The sequence below is a fragment of the Pleurodeles waltl genome, chromosome 3_1, assembly GCF_031143425.1.
Source record: "Pleurodeles waltl isolate 20211129_DDA chromosome 3_1, aPleWal1.hap1.20221129, whole genome shotgun sequence".
Taxonomy (NCBI): domain Eukaryota; kingdom Metazoa; phylum Chordata; class Amphibia; order Caudata; family Salamandridae; genus Pleurodeles; species Pleurodeles waltl.
The window spans coordinates 1887887030-1887905017 of record NC_090440.1 but is presented as its reverse complement, the minus strand read 5'-3'; the positions used below and the strand labels follow the sequence as shown (position 1 = coordinate 1887905017).

Sequence of the window (17988 nt, the reverse complement as noted above, 5' to 3'; positions counted from 1 at the left end):
AGAACAGTTATAATTGTATATATAATTGAGTCCAAAAGAATATTTGCTTCTCAATTCTTAACTGTTGTTGATGCCTTTCGGCGTCAGTTGTGAAAATTGGAGGGTTTTATAATGGCAGGAATAATTTACAGTATGTTCCATTTAAGAATCATAATGTATGCTAACGTTCGAATGGCAACTAATCTACAAACACCATGTGTGCAGTGCTCATAATATAGAACACAATAAAACACACTAGAATGTTATTTGCTTGCAATTCAAGGGAATACATTTTGCACTGTACAATCACTAAACAGACATGGTAGTGAATCTTACCACACAAAAGATATGTAACAAACCGAGCCATACACGCATGGATATACAATTTAACGCACACAAATAATCTACCAGAGTAATCAGTGTAGAACGAAACTACATTGAACCTACCAAAAACAACTCCAAGTGACCTGTTATTAAAAGAAAATGAGATGTAAAACAAGCATTAAATAAGCCAGTAGGTCTGGCCTGCGTTGGAGTCCTGTCTAGCACATTAAAGAAAACCCTGCAGGCGAGAGGAAAAAAACAAGCACGATTCTTGTCTGTACATAGTGCAACTATACACTAAAGAATTTAATGTGTGATGATTCAGTGAACTTTGAGATGTAAAATAGTTCCTCGCACATTGCAATGCAGGCAACCCTGCAGGAAGTGAAATACAACAATACACGGCCAATCACATGAGATGAGAGAGTATTACATCTCTAGATGGAGTTAAACCACAATCTATGCATAGTTTAAAGAACTAATAACAACAGGTCCTCAAGACACCTGCGCTGCCAAGCCAGACCTAATTACACTTTAACAATTCAGCATGGCAGGGTGGCGGAAAGCTTGATGTTGCTACATCCGCTGGGTTTTCTGAACCTAAACATTTGTGCTGTTGCATGAGTCAGCTCTTTCTCAGTTACCTGCGGAAGGATTGGAGTCGAGCTGAGGCTTTTAATGAGTGATCCTAGCCCAAATAACATTTGTGCTGAGTATCAAGCGTTGCTTCCACTCATTTGTCCAAAACAACGGGGAGGAATGCTTGAAAACATTTTGCACCCATTTTGCTCTTTGCTATTGAATTTTGGAGCGTTTTCTCTGAATTTTTGCCACATCCAAAATGTGACTGAGAGCAGTCTACTCCACTTGTGATGGGCACCAGGCCAAAAATATGCAGAAAAATGCTTGTGCAAGTGTTCTACTAATTGCGTATAAATTCGCCTAGTAATGTTCGCACTGTTACCAGTCGAAATGATACAAATGCAGAAAAAAACTATATTATTTTCATTTGTTTTCTTTTCAACTGAAATGTGCAGATTAATGTTCAAGGAATGTCTCCCTGTGTAGATTTCGTCATTGCAGTATATTTCTTGGTCGCCCTTCTTCAGAAAAAGAATTAAAGCAAGGTCCTGCTCGTTTTATAAATTAATGGGCCTTCGATTTCGAGCCCTTCCAGCGGCAGTTGGAATGCTCCTCGCGCTCATTTACCGTCGCCATCGCTGAAGAAGGATTGGAAAGTCAGTGTGGAGCAATTTTCTGTTCAGAGGTGCTTGGTTATTCAGCACCAGAGTGATAAATCAGGTCGCTTGTACAAGGAGATTATTGAATAGCAGTATTTTAACTTTTATAGATTAGTGTGTTCTATCAATGTCCTTATGTTCTCTGCGAATTAAGTTGTTTTGTTTTTTGGAAGGAAGGAAATGTTTGTATTTTTCCTACACAGGGCTCATTGCTCTGAGGGAGGGCACCTGATAAATCTTTTGATTCTGTGATGACTTTATCCTACAGACTTTTAAACATCGAAATTTAAATCTGTGCCTCTTTATCAAAGGCATGCCCAAAGTCTGGGCGATGTAATTGTACAAAACACTGAAAATACATTTCTAAACTTGACCTCCTTGTCTCGACTTTGCTGTCTGCTCTCATTTGCATCTTTGTAGGCAATCTTCAGTGCCTGCTCATTCCCCCTCACCATCTTTACTTGCCCTTAATTTGTGCTTAATTTGTGCTTGTTGTTTCCGGTGCTGAGCACCGGCACTTATTTTTGAGGGCCGGGGCTTAGTCTTCTGCCTCAAACATTTGCTGTGAGCAAAATACACATTTTGGAAAGATGGAGGAAGAGTAAAACGAAAAAGCGTCACAATGATAGAAAGTAGAAAGCTGCAGGGGTGAGCTGGAGGGGCAAGGAGTGGCTTTAAATGGATTGACGAGGCCCGAGGTGGCTTCAGGATTACGCTGCCTCAGAATTCCGTGTTCGCACATTTAATTGCAGCAGCCGCGTGTTTAAGATGAGGGCTTTGGGCACCAGCACCTTTTTATTTACAAATTAAGCACTGCCTTAAGCTGTTAACTCTTGACTGCCAGACAACCAAACGTTTAGTACTTTCATCTTAAATGCTTTATTTCCGGTTGTTCGTTTTCTTTTTTACGAATCCTCCATTGTTTACGTTAGACCTTTAGAACAAGGGTGAATTTTTACTGCAATTCTTTCAAGAGATATTCTGTCAGTACACTGTATCTAGCATCGTTGGGGCCCAGCAAAAGAAAATAAAGAATTGCCTCTGTTGGGAAATAAAGATATTATGCTTACAATTTGAGATGATAAGCATTCTTGTCCAGCTGGTCTAAAGCAGTGCGGCGGTAGCCATTTTATTTGAAACACACACTAAAAACACAGAAAGATTTGATTCTGCTGTAAGGGAGTTGGTAGCTATTGCTGGTTCAGGGCTCGCTTTATTGTAACACTTCAATGGAAGACTTGGCATGCCTCAGGTTTTCTGGTCTGCCCACTCTACAAAGCTCAGCTCACATTTGTAGATTTGTTTTAAATCAGATTCTTAAAACAAAAGACTGCATAAATGGGCACATGTTAGTCCTCTCTCAATCTTGGAGCATTGTTGTAGTTTCTAGGGACGCACTTCGTGGCTGGCTTTGGACTGCATATGTGAGAGGATTGAAGTCACATTGGCAGTTTCATGAACTACATCTGCTCGTTTTCACTGAAAAATATATTTAAAAAAAACACGACCGGCAAAACAGACAACAAAATGAGTTTTGGATGAATCCCAAATGCAGATTTCTAATGTATTTGTCTGTCTCTTTTCATCCCACCATTATAACATTTTCTCAGTCTCCTGCTCCCCGATTTCCAGATGGCCTTGGCTGTATGCCTTCAATGGCAGTGAGGCAAGCTGTCTGATGTGCCCCAGGAAAGGAAAGACACAGAGGGTGTTTATTGCTCCTCTGGTGACTTATTTCATTGTGCCAGGTGACACCCAACTTGGAGATTATCAGCTCAGACAGCCATAAAATAGTCTGAACCCCCATCTCAAAGTACAAGAAAACAAACTCATCAGCGGTTCCTTGATGGTTTGAGAAATACGTTAAAAATGTTTGCTGATGTCCAGTCACACCAGTGACACATAGTGGATGATGACTCTGGGGTCTTTACCGTAGGTGTTAGTCAATTCGAAAACAAGACATTGGAGGCAAAAAGGGACAGGAAAGCAGTATAGAAGCATAAAGTGCATTAGGAACAGGCTAGAAGGCATAAATTGATTTAGAAAATCCTGAGTTTTATTACAAGTAAATCAAACCCTCCCTATTGCAGTCACTGAAGCATATTTTAGCATGAAACAAACTTTTGTACTGACAAAAATATCAAAACATGGACAGCAAACAGTGTGGCTTTGGTAAAAAGACACCTTTCTGATAGAGCCTTCTAGACAGAGATTCTTCACCTATTGCATTTACTGCACGTGTCAGACTGGATCTCGAAAGGTTTTTCGTAGTACCTTTGTACGTTGAAAGGTGGTGCCATGTGACTCCGCACTGATGCCATCTGCTTCAGAAGTGACGTGCGTGGCCTGTTTTTTTCCATCAGTTACTTTGCATCCAATTATATTTGCAGAGCCACCTTGATGTTATTATGCAGGGAGGCTCTCAGAGTTGCCACTATAAAGTAGTCGATCATTTATATTTTAAATGGCATTGACTAAGATTATTGGAGAGCAGTGACTTGTATTCCCTGAGAACAAGCTAAACGTTTTTGAACAAAGCAATATAAAAAGTCCTATTCCGGATATGTTTAAGTTTATGAAAGGCATTGACCCCTGTACCACACAGTTCATCCCAATGGCCAGTTATACTGTTTTAGTCTTTCTTTGTGATGATGATGGACAATTTATAAGTAGGAGGTAGCTCCACTATGCTATGGCGAGCTAAGGATTTCTGTTCATCTCTCTGGTGTAGTGTAGCCATTTTTAGTGCCATTTTAGTGTAGCGTTATCCACGTTGGGTTTTCATATTAGGCCTCTGTGCAATTTACCCTAGTCACGTTTTTATTTCGCCTCGCACTGTTATTTTATAATCAGTTTTACGGTCTTGTTTTATTCTTTCTATCACACTGTTTATCCTAGTTCAGCTCTGTGTTCGCTAACATTGCATTCTTTCTCACTCTGTGCTTCAGTCAAAGTTACAGTCTGGTACATTGCCGGTACACGTGGTAGAAGTTTAGTCTCTGGTGTTCGTAGACGATACACATGACCTCTTCTTAGAACATCTGCGTGATAGTTATAAAATCACTTTCTGGTCCTAGTAGAGGGAGATTCCGACCAGGAACCTACAACTAGATGCTGACTGCCCCGTTGCAGATGCTGATGCAGCTTACAGGCCTTTGCTCAGGTATGAGGGTTGATGTCCTCCTGGGGAAACCTGAAAGGCAGGCTTAGAGCTTCCCATGCTGTGCTCATAATATAACTTAGAGAGAACTTAATATAGTTGCACTGTGATAGCCTTATTCTTGTGCTTCACTCTCACTGTTACTATTTTAATCCTACTGTGTTGTTTCGTTCTGGTTATCGCAGCTCATGCCTTACTATATAAAATGCAGTTGTTTTATTAAACCAATCATTAAAACTTAAATTGCCTGTGTCATTTTTATATGAGACCGTACTATGTATGAGAACACTGGTTGTGACCTGAGTGACCACGACTTCCCTGGGAAGTAATAAGATGTCATGCGCTTGGCTGCCCAATTGTGCCTTCCCTTTGGGAGAGATAAGGCACTGCTAGTTAGCCGGAGCATAATCCAGATTTGGGGTGACAAGGGTCCTTCACCGTGGGTCAGACTTAGTCCCTCACACTGTGAAACGATCTTGCCGCCCAAAAATCCAGTAGTCTCATTAGGATAATGAGAGCCTATGCGACACTGGAAGAATTTCTTGAGTTGAGGTAGCGGTGGGACAACACAAGTGTTCTCCATTGACAGCCCGAGAAAAAATGAGACAAAATGACCTCTCTTGTAATCCAACTTTTACTGTCACTTTTTAGCTTGCTAAAGTGGCTAATTGGGCTGTCCTCCATGTACATTGTAGAAAATATAATGTGTAACAATGTGCATGAGAAATTGATAGTTTCTTCATGTTCTTTTCACGTATCATGAAGATAGATTATTCTGTCATTGAAATCTCAGGAGTTGCAGAATGTGAATGGTGCACTAAGAGAAGAAAACATTGACAGAGACTTGGGCTCATGAGGACAAAAGGCAATTACCATGGGAAGGAGAAGTCAAGATAATCATAGGCAGGAAAAACTCTCTAGAGTGGTGCAGGAAGCTGAAGACAACCAATCTTATTGGAGTGCTGGGAAGAAAAAGGCAACAAATGTAAGGTGGCTGGAAATCAGGGAAGTGAACAAAACCCCTAGGAGGTTCTGCATGAAGGGGGAGACAAACTTTTTTAACAGTGATATCTGGCGACTTTTTATTTGCCCTTTTTCCAGAAGTCTGCACTTAGCTTTCAATTGCTGTTGCTAGTCATTGCTAATTCTGCATTTTAAATCAAGATGTGTTTTTTCTCAGAGGGAGATAAGCCAGAATTCCTCAGAGATTCAATCATTGTCCGCCACACTCTGATCCATTTTCGTTCGCCATTGCGGGGATTTGAGTTGTTAGCCCCCTCCCTCAGTGCTGTAAAATGTGAACTCTTTGAAATGGAAAGGTTTGTTTCTGAAATCTTCAAAATATCAGAAAGAATACCCAGTAGTCCAGGAATACTCCTGCCTGCGTATCCAACCACTCTTTCGGTCACAGAATACATAGGGGTAAATAAGACATACCCCTTGGCAACCATAGGACCTTTACTTTCTTCTTTTAAATATACAAAATGTATATGGTAGCACCCAGCGTCCAGTGCTTCAATATAATATCTTCTTTAATATGTCAAGTGCAAATGGTGACTTGCTCATTTGGCCTCTATCTCCCTTAGTCTAAGGGTCAGAAGGAGTGCAGGGCTCAATTCCAGAACCCCGAAATAACAAGGACAAGCGGACAAAGGCAATTTGTGTTTAGAGGCCTGGTGTGTGGATCTGTGGGTGAAAGGAAACAGTCCTCCAAATGGGCAGCATGTCTCTCTAATGGAGCCCTGTCAGTGAACATTCTTTACGAAGAGCAGGTGCAACATCAAACTTCCAGTGTGATTGACAGGGCAGAGACCACTCAGGCCCTGCACGGCATTGTAGCCCAATGGGGAGATTCTGTTTGTTACGTCGAAGTGTGACCTTTTCAGGTGGCAGCAGAAGATACTTAAAACGAGCATTGGCAAAGCCGGCTGTTCTGACCTTAGCAAGATAGTGTGGTGTTTATATTTAAAAATAAACATTCTTGCAGTCATGCACTACGCTACATAAGTTATAAGGAAAAATAAAACAAAACACGCTGCCTCTAAGCATCTGGTCGTATGCTTGCAACAAAATTGGCAATTAAAAAATATCTATTGGATACAATTTAATAGCAGAACAAGGGTGCTTCCTAGCAGGCAGGTGTTTTACAGCAGGCATTGCACGCTTTTTAGTTTTAGTGCAAAGCATTGAAGACATAACTTACGTACAGAAGGCCTACTTAAAAAAAAAAAAAAGATTAAAAAGGAATAAAACATAGAAATGAAAAAACATTGGAAAAGTAATATATTGGCACTGAAGTGCACTTCTTTTCACATGGATGTGTCCATGCCATCAGGCAAAATGCATTCACCTATGGCACAAGCAGCCAATTGCTGAAGTGAACTTACCCAATGCTTTCTGCTATTCCGGGCAGAAACAAGATTTGAATGATGGTTGAACTGACCAGTAAATTGAGCGGGCTGAACCAAAGCCCCTAGTTTCTATATAGTTTTTTTATTAATGGATTTATTTCATTGCATTGAGGCTGTTGAGACAGCTGAATTTCTTTAGGCCAGACCAAAAAATAATGATAATCTTGTGTGCATCGAAGTCATGAGATTGTGATAAATGGCCTTATGTGAATCTATATAAATGTTGCAATAGTACACAGCAGTACTTGAAGAAAAAGATAATTTGAATTTTGGGCACCGATTTGTTTAGTAACAATAACAAGCATTGGCAAAGATGTATTGGTTTTGTTAATGGTTTTGGTTTTAGCCATGTTACATACAACATGGTCGAAAGTAAAGAAAATAAAAGTGCTATAATGCGGTCTGTGCTGAGCACATCATAATGCTTTTAAATTTTGTTTCCTCCATGTCCGTCTGTGTTGACCAAGCCAGTGGATCTTGTATAGATGAGACCTATTAGCTTTGCCATGTGTTTGTTAAAAGTGCCTCAGTGTTGATCTGAGTCAGTACTCACATATACAGATAATGCTCGTCCCCATAATCTCACTTACACAACATCGTGCTGTGGTGGTGAGTAATCTTAAAGTCTTTTATATTCACTATTACCTACATGTGTGCACAGCGGTCAAAGTGTATTAAAAACAAGTTGAAATTACAGCTGATAATTTCTGTTTTCTGTGCGATGCCAGCTATTATGAGACAACGTAAAGTATAATAATAATAATACACATGCACATGTGCAGAATTAGATTGTGTCTGGCTGCAACACTAACAAGCATTTTCAATGCAACGGGTCTCGCATTTGTTCGAGTTAGAGCTATTAGCGTTGTAAAGCAAAAAAACATAGCGTGATCACGCTTTGTAAAATGCAGAGCGATCGCACTGCGTGGAAAATAAACAGATAACGTAGTCCGGACTCCAGGCTGAAAACATTGAGCCTCGTATGTTTTTGGTACTTTACCAGTGCTGTGTAGGTGGGCTAAATACCGGAAAAGTCATGACGTATGCATGCCTTTCACAAATGAATGCAAGCGGATTTTAAAAGGCAAACCCACGAACCAATGTAAGTGACTGACGTGGCATGGGCGTGGTTATAAGCCCAAAGAGAGATAACAGAATGGACGGAGCACTTTGTGCCCGCCCATAAAAATGCTGTTGCTGAGAGTCAAGGTACTACTAACGTACACAGTGATCTCTCCTTCCAACATGGCGCCCCGGTACACACCCAAGCTCCTCTCAGCCAAGACGGGATTATACTGACCATGCAGCTAACGTACATGGTGGTTTGTGGGCTGTACTTTTGAAAGCACGTTTGAAGCATTTTTAGAAAGTATTTTTATTTCCTTTTTAAAAGCAAGCTTGTGGTTATCTTGCCTTGTTTGCTTTTCAAGTGAGAGGATGTGGCGTAACATATAGAGCTGTCGACTTTGGGAATGGGGACCCAGGTTGGAGCCTCGGCGTGGGCTCTCCTCGTGCATACAAAAAACATGCCAATCTGAACAAATGCAATTAAACAGTGGCAAAACCAGCAAAATTACAAATGCCTTACAAGTGTTGATCGTACTATAGAAAGGGTTGAACTCCTTCAAGTGAACACGTATCAGGTGAACACGCACAGAAACAAAAGCCCAGTGGAGGAGAGAGCGGAAAACAAAAAGAAAAAATTAGTGTGCTGAAATTAAACATATGGCAAGTAGTGAAAGGATCCATGTAGCAGGGGCAGTCTCCAAATGTTTTTTCATTAAAGTTATACTTTTTGCTACCATTAGACGACAGGTTATTCAGTTCTGGTCAGTGTCTATTTTTTTTTTATAGGCAGCATGCCTATGTGGGCTTGATGTTTGTGCTTGCAAAGCCCTGTTGTCATCAAGTGAAAGTTCAATTGTTCTTGATCAAAATTATGCTTTTCTTCTTTTATCTTCAAATTAATGTTTTTTTGCTGAGACCCTGTTAGTTTGGCAAATCAGAGCATGGAAGTCTCATTTACCTTTCTATAGAAGGTTGGCAGACATCCTGCCTAGCAGTCCTGTTAGCATGACTTGCATATAAGAAGAACACACAGAGCGTTTATCTTGTCTTCATCTCAAAAATGCTGTTGGGGATGCAAGATTATATGAAAATCACCGATGTGGGCCACAGGATAACTGTAGCTCCTAAAATAGTAGTGCCATAGAAATAGTTGCTCCTCTTTAACAAGAGTAGCCCATCCCAAAGGGCCCGTTAAGCAGTTTTTTCCATAAGAGGCCATTTACTATTGCCTTGCATTCTTAACATTTCCGGAGCCCTTTTTCCACCCATAATTCAATGCATTTAAAAAATTATGGTATCTCACCTGAACACAACCGTGGGCCTTAACATTTAATATACTTTATGTTACACTCTTTTAGTAGCCTTATTGTTTGTAACATATTTTGCGTCTAATGAAAGGGTAGCTTTGGCAGGGGCATTGTATTGGGGGGAGGGTGTTACGGGTGTTACACCCTCCTAGTAAACGTATTGTCTGGAAAATAGTTGGGTACAGTCGGTTGGTGAGGTGTCTGTCAAATTTCACCAGGAATTGTTACATAAACACAGACCGATACACACACACTCCCTTCCCCTCTGCTCTGAAAGTCTTTAAAAATGTTGGTTATTTTACAAAATATTGTGTTTTCTCTCACTTAGTACCTCTACCAATCCGCATTCATCTCCCTTTCCACTGCTTCGTTATCTCTTCACATGCGCCCTTCTTGTCATATAATGTATTTTGACATTATATGCCAGTGTGATTCTTGGAAAATCTGCCTCCCCCGACCCCCTCAGTCTTATTGACCAAGCTACGCCCTGAGCTTAGTTATACTTCAGGCCTCCTTTGTACATGCTGTCATGAAGGCCTACAGTCCCTCTGCTGTAAACCTAAAATTAAACCAATCTCAAACAACCCGCCAGTGGAAGTCGAGGTGAAGCAAACAAGGCGACCTTTTACTGCATGTTAAAGGACTTCTGCTGTGTAATGATTCTGTCCCAAAGATACAAACCCAAATAGTAACTACATAATGTTCAGGAAACAATGGAAAACACAAGTATTTAACCTGGCGCTCGATACATGGTAAGGCACAATTGGTCCTTGAAGTCCAGCCTCGGGCAACCAAACTGCTCTTTGGGGCAATATACCTAACATTTCACCCTGGGTTCTATCAAATGTTTGACTGTGATCATGTTTGATGTTATTCTGTGTGCTCTAGGGTGGCTGTTATGTGACATAAGTTCATTTTTATTGGGATTGGGCTGCTAGTGAAGTAGCTCTTTGGGTCACGCAACATCCCAGAATCCTACAGGTCACAGGTTTGAATTTAGGAAGGCTATGTAAGTTCGTAGTTGGATGATGACCAAATCTATGTTTCAAAAACCGAAAGTTAATTCAGTCGGTGTTCTCTGGTTTCCACGCAAAATGCTGGTATTATTAATAAAATGGGGGTTGTTGTCTTTGCAAACATGGTCTTAAGGTCCTAGTTTGCCCTGCAACCTTACCATTGTTTTATCTTGCAAGCACAGTTTGCATTCCTAACCAGTGAGCTGTTGTTCATCTTTACAATACATGATTTTTTATTTTTTTATTTTAATAACTTTGATTCTTCTTTAAGGCATTTTCGTTGGAAGCTTATTTCCAAGGGAAAAATATTAGGTGCTGTATGGCACTGATGACAGGGAGACTGACTCCTTTTTATGGTAAACATGGTGAAAAAGAAAAACAAATCTTCCTTTGTTCATCGGATGCACTCAACAGATTGTTATTGCAGGCATACAACAGCAGCCTGTTTTTAAATAGGAGGCTTTTAGTACAATTAGCCTTGTACTCACTGAGGCGTCTGTTCCCGTTATAAAAATAGAAGGTAATTTTCATGCACCTTATTTAGAAAGTTAAATGTCAATTTAGTTGTGTCCAGTGCTAATGGAACGATCGTAGGCCCTCCTGCCAGAGCATTAGCAGCCATTGGCTGTTTATTTCACTTGTCTTTGTAGGATTACTTTCTTTCCCCACCTGGCCTTAGTAAATGTGTTCACTAACAATTTGTCGCCCAATTGCTTGTACTGCATGTTCCTTTAGTCATGTAGTACTGAACATATTCTAAACCGATGGCTCAAAGTAAACAAAAAGTACTCGCAAAAATAATGCCTTTTTGATGTTCAGGTTTTGTTTGTTTTCAACTAACACACAAGCCTCACATTTTCCCAGTTACCAAAACACTGAACTTTTTGTGGCGAAGCCATACAACCATTCTCGATTTGCAGATCAGGATCAAGAACTGTCAATCCTGAAAATAAAAACAGGGGGAAAAGTATTCAGTCTCTAGGGATATGTTTGACAAATGGCCAGACACAGGGTTAGCTGCCCGTGGTGAGATGGGGACCCGTGGCCAATCTCTATTGTGCACAGCCACAGGCCTCGCACAGCAGAGGTTGGCACAATGCTGCGGGTTAGGTGCAGCCCCGGCCTGTCTGCTGCCAACCGCAGAAGCCTGTGTGTAGGAGGTTGGCCTCTCACATTGTGCTGTGCGCCAGGGTTGGCCAAACGCCAGGCGTTGTAGCCCTCCCCCACTAGGCTCTGCTAAATGCTGTGTGCAGCTGTGTTTGACTACCTACCTAGGGGAGGGGCCCAAAGCCAGCCTGTGGCCAACCTGCACCGTGCACAGCCGATGGCCATGTATAGCGAGAGCTGCCTGACCATGGTTTGTTGAGCGCAAGAAACTGTTGCATGTGGCATTTGAGCAAACCAACCTCAGAATAGTCCGCCCTAAAAACAAAGGTCAAACTGAAGTTACGGTTAACTTTGGTGACAACCCTTTAACACGTTAAAAAACTAACCTTTATAATTTTCTGAAAAAATACACAGCTAAACGTGGACTTTTGATTGGGAGTTAAAACCGAAAAAGAGTGCAATTCACTAGTTACAATTAGGACCTTATTAAATCACTCTCACAACAGAAAAACAAACCACAACTCTTAGCATATGCAATATATACGATCTTACAATAGTTATCCTAAAAATTAATCTACCTAATATCACAACATAATTAAATAAAAATACATTTTCAAACCTTTGAATAATTCTGCTTTCAAAGTTGTCTGTTTTATAGTGTTGAGGCTAAAAAGATATGTGAATCCACCTGTAAGATTATTTACAACCTTTGTAATTGCATCTCTCACATTAAGGGTGAGTTTAAGAGTACTGCATCTGGTGTGCAGTTTCTACCAGTTGAAGGCTGTAAACTGAATTGTGCATTGTTTTGTATCACAGAATTTATGTGGTGCTTCACATCCCTGATGGCGTCAGAAAGTGATGTGTATGTGAGCACATATGGTGTGCACAGGGATAAAGGCAATTTTCATTGCAAACATTTTCCCAGAAGTATTTCTCCCCCTATTCACACCCTTGATACCAAAAAGGTTTTCTCAGGAGGATCTCTTCTCGCCCTTTCACAGTTTCCAGATTTCCTATTGGGGTTACATGAGAAGACTTAGGGGGTTATTACAACTTTGGAGGAGGTGTTAATCCGTCCCAAAAGTGACGGTAAAGTGACGGATATACCACCAGCCGTATTACGAGTCCATTATATCTTATGGAACTCGTAATACGGCTGGTGGTATATCTGTCACTTTACCGTCACATTTGGGACGGATTAACACCTCCTCCAAAGTTGTAATAACCCCCTTAATTTGTTATTTGCTAGCCACTGTGATGGTACTAGGAAGGATGCTGGGCAGATAGCATCAGGGGCGGCTCCCCACTGGCTGGGCCAGACAAAAAATAAAATGATAATTTATTATTGTTTTATTTTCCTGCTTCTGGCACAGCCAGCAGTGCAGGGAGGGGCGGGGCTGGGGCACAGGTTGTGGAAGAGGGCACAATGCACCTAAGTGCCCATGTGTATTTGGCCGGCCGTCTGAGGCCGGCCAAACACACATGCGCTTTAGGTTTCCCAGTCTTGCTGTGTTTAACAGTCGGGCTGGTGAAACTACACATACCCCAGGGCTATATCTGAGCGGCAGTCACTGATGTTCAGACCAATCCTGCGCTGCTTTCATGCTAGGTTGTGCATGAAAGAAGCACCAGGATTGCTTAGGAGCCTGTGCTGGTGTCCCAGCATTGACTGCTGGGACACCAGAAGAAAAGGAGCATGAGGCGGTAGGGAAGGAGGCAAGGTAAGTGCTTTTTATTTTTTCATTTTTACCTCGTCTTCTTCTCCCTCCGCCCCCTCCCTCAGCCCCCTTTGAGTTACGCGGCAGCTGCCGCTGGATGGCATTGGGCACAGTTTTCGTGGCAAAATGAAATGTCTGGCTAACAGTGATATCTCTTTCAGGATTTTGCCTCAACACCACCATCTGCATTACACAGCTGGGACTTTGTTTTTTCTTATACAACCAAGGCAAATTATGTACTTGTGGTTATGACTTTAGGAGACCATCCAGGATTTTGCGATTTGCAAAAAAAAAAATAGCGAAATCAGGACTTTTGTAAAAATTGCATTCTTTTTTTTTTTTTTTAACAAAAGCCCCATCAAAATCTTAATTAAACCCTTTCTGTAACCTTCTTTTGTAGGCCTTGTGCTGCCGCACTGGGCCAGTAAAATGAGGTTTGGCAGGAGAGAGCTGTTTTCCTACTCTCTCTGCCTCCAAAAAAAGCAACAAAAAAAACTGCAGGAGCCCGGGACTTAATAGGTATGTTAATGTCCCGGTTTCCTTTGGCAGTCTTTTGCTCCTACAGCCCCCACCCCTATTGTTGCACTTATCTTTGCTCACCCCTAGATAACTACTCCCACCCCCCCCACCCCGGAGCACCCATTATGCACACTTACTGTGAATACAAGGTGATGGAGGGGAGCTGTTACGTTAGCCCCCTCTGCCCTCCTCACACTTTAATTTAAGGTGGAAGGTGAATGGAGGGGCTAAAGTAACAGCTCCCATCCAGCACCATGTATTTGGTGCTGGAAAGCATGACGTCAGGGTGGTAACAGAGAGAGGGTGCAGTCTGCGCTCTCTCTGGCATTAAACATTTACTTTCTCTGCTCTGTGCAGTGATGGTTTGCTGGCCCCGCATCTGGGCTACTGTATTTTTGTGACAGGCATCTTTAGTGCCTGTTGCAAAACTGCCACAATTTTTTTTTGCCGCATTTATTTTTTAGTTTGAGGCTGCAACATTTTGAATAACAGGCTGTGGAATCCCGGGGTGTCTGCTTGACAGGGCTCCCCAGTCTTGCAACTAATCTACCTGGCTGAAGTGCTTCCTCCAGCAGGTAGGCCCCATACGTGAGCTAATCTTAAAATTAATCTTCTGCCCCACTTTTTGCCTGGCAGTCTAGAGGCACGTGTGAGTCTGACCAAAGCACAGACTCGGTCACTTCCTTAAAGTTGTCATGATGAGGTTCTGGCCTTCAATCAAATACAAGCTTGCTTAAATTGGGCTTCCACACAAGTGACTTTCCCCTGGACATCCTACATATCTGCTTCGAGAATGTGAGAAACAGTAATTTGCATAACCCTGTGGGAACTATAGCTAAGTAATGCTGTAATTGCTCAGGAGCCGAGCCAGCATTCTGCAATTATTTCTGAGCAAATGGGCTGCAGCATCTTCCTTTGCTGATGTGTATTTCTTATGACATTTTGAATTAATGGTTTGTCATCTTTCATTTAGAAAAGTAAACCCCATAGTAGTCTGTGGGTGTGATATTCCATGTGTGTTGATTGCAGAATGACTGAGCAACTGCAGGCAAAACTGTCATATCTTTATCTGTAAGCTATATTCCCACAGTGGAAGTATGCTGGTGACAGTCAGATGAAAGGCAGAACCTTAAAGTCCAGATCTTTCATCAGTCTTTTAAGAGCTTTGTGTCTGTCATTTCCTATTGAGTTAGCTATTGCATCCTTCAACACAAAAAAAGTGTAATGTGGCTCTGCAATTTCCTCTCCTTTTGACCAGCGGAAGGCTAGCAAGAAACTGGCTAAGCCTGAAAGGTCAAAAATATATGGTTGAATATGGGGCACTGAGGAATGAGGAAACACAGATGAGATTTATTTGAGGATGATCAGAGAAGTGGCAGACTGGCAGATCTGCCTGCCTGGCAATCATCTACGCAGAACCTATTGTACTGCTGTCCCAATCAGCCATTGCTCTTCAAGGCCATTACATCTGACTCCGACCCTACCCTCCTGCATGTATGGGCTACAATGGACAAACGCTGTGTAGTCACAGGAATGGTGTTTGGCCTGCATTACTTGTTGCTGATTGCCATCTCCCACACAGAGTCCTTACCTGTCCACCCTTCCCTGTTATTCTTTCTGTGGATCTTGGGCGTCCTGTTGATGTGCTTGACCATTTATTGTCTGAATAAGTTAATGACTATAGAGAATAATTTTTAATATGTTTGTTTGGCCATCTGCTATTCATCCCATATAATTGGTCTCCCTACAGGTAGGATTCAAAATGCATCCACCTACCTCAATGAGTGTTTCTTTGTGTCTCGTGTATGGTTTAGGACAATGTTGTTGACTCGCTTGGGTTATTCTCGTGTTGACGAAGGTTGTATTTTGTCATTCAGGGGGCAAGGACATGCAGCACTAGATTTTCTTGGCCAGAAGAGCTGCCTTGACAGATACAGCCTCAGTGAACTTAGTGACTTCTGTCTTGCACACAAAACAATCATATCACCCGGAAGGTTTTGGCAGACGTTTTATTTCAGAAACCCATGTGTATGGATGCAAGTGGAGCAAAATATTCAGAATGTTAACAATTCTGTGTTGTTGCTCCACCTGTCATGTAACATCTAACTTTTGTAAGAGCCCCTGGCACATAATGATACATATTGCTGTTCTCAGAGTTGATGGGACACAGGTATGTGCTAAAAGGGTTGATGTCTGAATGGAGCAGTTGTCTTTGCATCTTGTGGTGTCAAAAAGGGCATATCATAAACATGGTGTCTTGCTGATTGACACAGTTTGCCTTTGATCTGGAAATGAGTCATATTTGAACATAATATTTAACACGGCTTTCTTCTTCTTTCTTGGATGTTCAAGATTTGGGTTAGAATTTGTCACCAGCATGTTTGTTTCTCTGAGCTCCAGGGCACCGGTGCTCTTAAAATTATGTTAGTTCTTTGACCCACAGTACACTATGCACACCAATGCACCACCAGCATCATGCACGAAGCTACCACAGTAATAAGTTTATAGTTCTTCTGAACCACCTTCATCGTTGAATAGAACCGATGCCCCAGATATACAGAATGACCTCAAGGCACAAACCATCTTGGGCCTCAGTCCAGAGCTAGAGCCTGAATTCAGGAGAAGGTAACTTGCGTGCAAGGCTTTGCCAGGCCCGGTGATAGTGTACAGCAAACAGTCCAGCAGTGCAGATCTGGTTTACAACAATGGATGGTACCACAGAGTGAATGGTTGTGGTAATGTGCACAGCAGCAACTTTGGTACTGATAGTATGGCACAAGGGGGAGGTGGCAAGTAATGGAGGGTGTAGTGTGGGACAGTGCATGGCGCAGTGAAGAATTATGAGCTTGAGAATTGACAGTGATCTTGTGAGGCAGTATGGAAGGCACTAAATATATGTGCTGTCCCAAGTTCAGCAGAAATAGTATGGGGCAGGGTTTGCTGTAGTAATGGGCCATGCACCTGATAGTGCACCCTTGGTGTACAGTGGGATCTAGTGGTGGAATGTATGGGGGAGGGGTGTGGATGGGGGTTGGCTTATTTGAGTCTGCAGTAGAGCTCAGATTTCTGGAGTTTGCATTAACTGATATGGGACAGCGATGAAGCGATCATTGGAGACTGTCAGTAATACTGTGACCCAAGGTGGCCCAAGTCATTGAAATATAGCAGCCATTATTGTAGCAGAAGTTTAGGGTCCAGTTGCATGTGTGTCATGGAAGGTCTGGCAATGAGGATGTGGGTCCCTTTGAGCCCATGTTAGGGTATACATTAGAAGATGTTGCAGAGGCATTGTGCAACCCAGTGACAGCCCAGCAGTGAGCTGAGGAGTGTACTAGCAGACAAGTAGGTTTAACGCTGCTGATATGAAGTTGAACCTTGAAATAAACATTTTCTGGTATGTGTGGAACTACTGAATTTTTCCGGTTTTCTCGCGATGCTTTCTGTGCCCTACGTAATTACGTCATACGTTCAGTTTTAGTGTTTGTGAATGTAAGGCCTCCGTGTAGTCAGTCTTTCTTCTCCGTGTGTTGTGGTTTTACGAGCCGAGAGGTCATCTGGAGGCCGCTGTTATACAGCATGTAACTGGCGGCTCAGGCTGACATGCTCCCTGTTCCTCTCAGGCAGGGAAAGCATGTTGTTAACTCTGGATTAGTTTTAATTCAATGTAGTTAAGATCAAAGTGAATCTTTTAAGATTACAGCGGCAGGTTCATCAGTCTGGAGTTTCTTGCTCGAAGCTTACTGATTACACTGCCAATTAAAATGAACCTCTGTTCTAAAGATTTTAAAGCTTAGGGTCCCAGCAAAGTCATTTGGCAAAAAGAAAAAAAAAAAAAAGTTCAATAGATTTTTTCCCCACCAAGTATATAATCTGTAAATTCTAGGTCATATTTGCATATTTTACTAAAGGATCATAACTGTGCTTTCTGTAACAATTAAAACTGAAGTACTTCATAGTTTTGACATCCTTTGCTCTTAGATGATGTACCTTCTAGGTTTTTGCTCACTACATTTGACACCTTCGGCTTCCTTATTTTATATTTTTCAAAATTTATGACGCATTTTTCAATTTTGTTTAACAGGTTTTCTACTCGAATTTACACAGACACACTTAAGAGTTCTGATCTTTTTTTGAT

General features: G+C 41.7%; 1 protein-coding gene across 2 annotated transcripts in view; it reads left to right on the top strand.

Annotated features, from left to right (window-relative positions):
• The window catches only part of PARD3B (par-3 family cell polarity regulator beta), a 2030765-nt gene that overhangs the window by 571521 nt on the left and 1441256 nt on the right, over positions 1–17988 (top strand). The window lies entirely within an intron of this gene.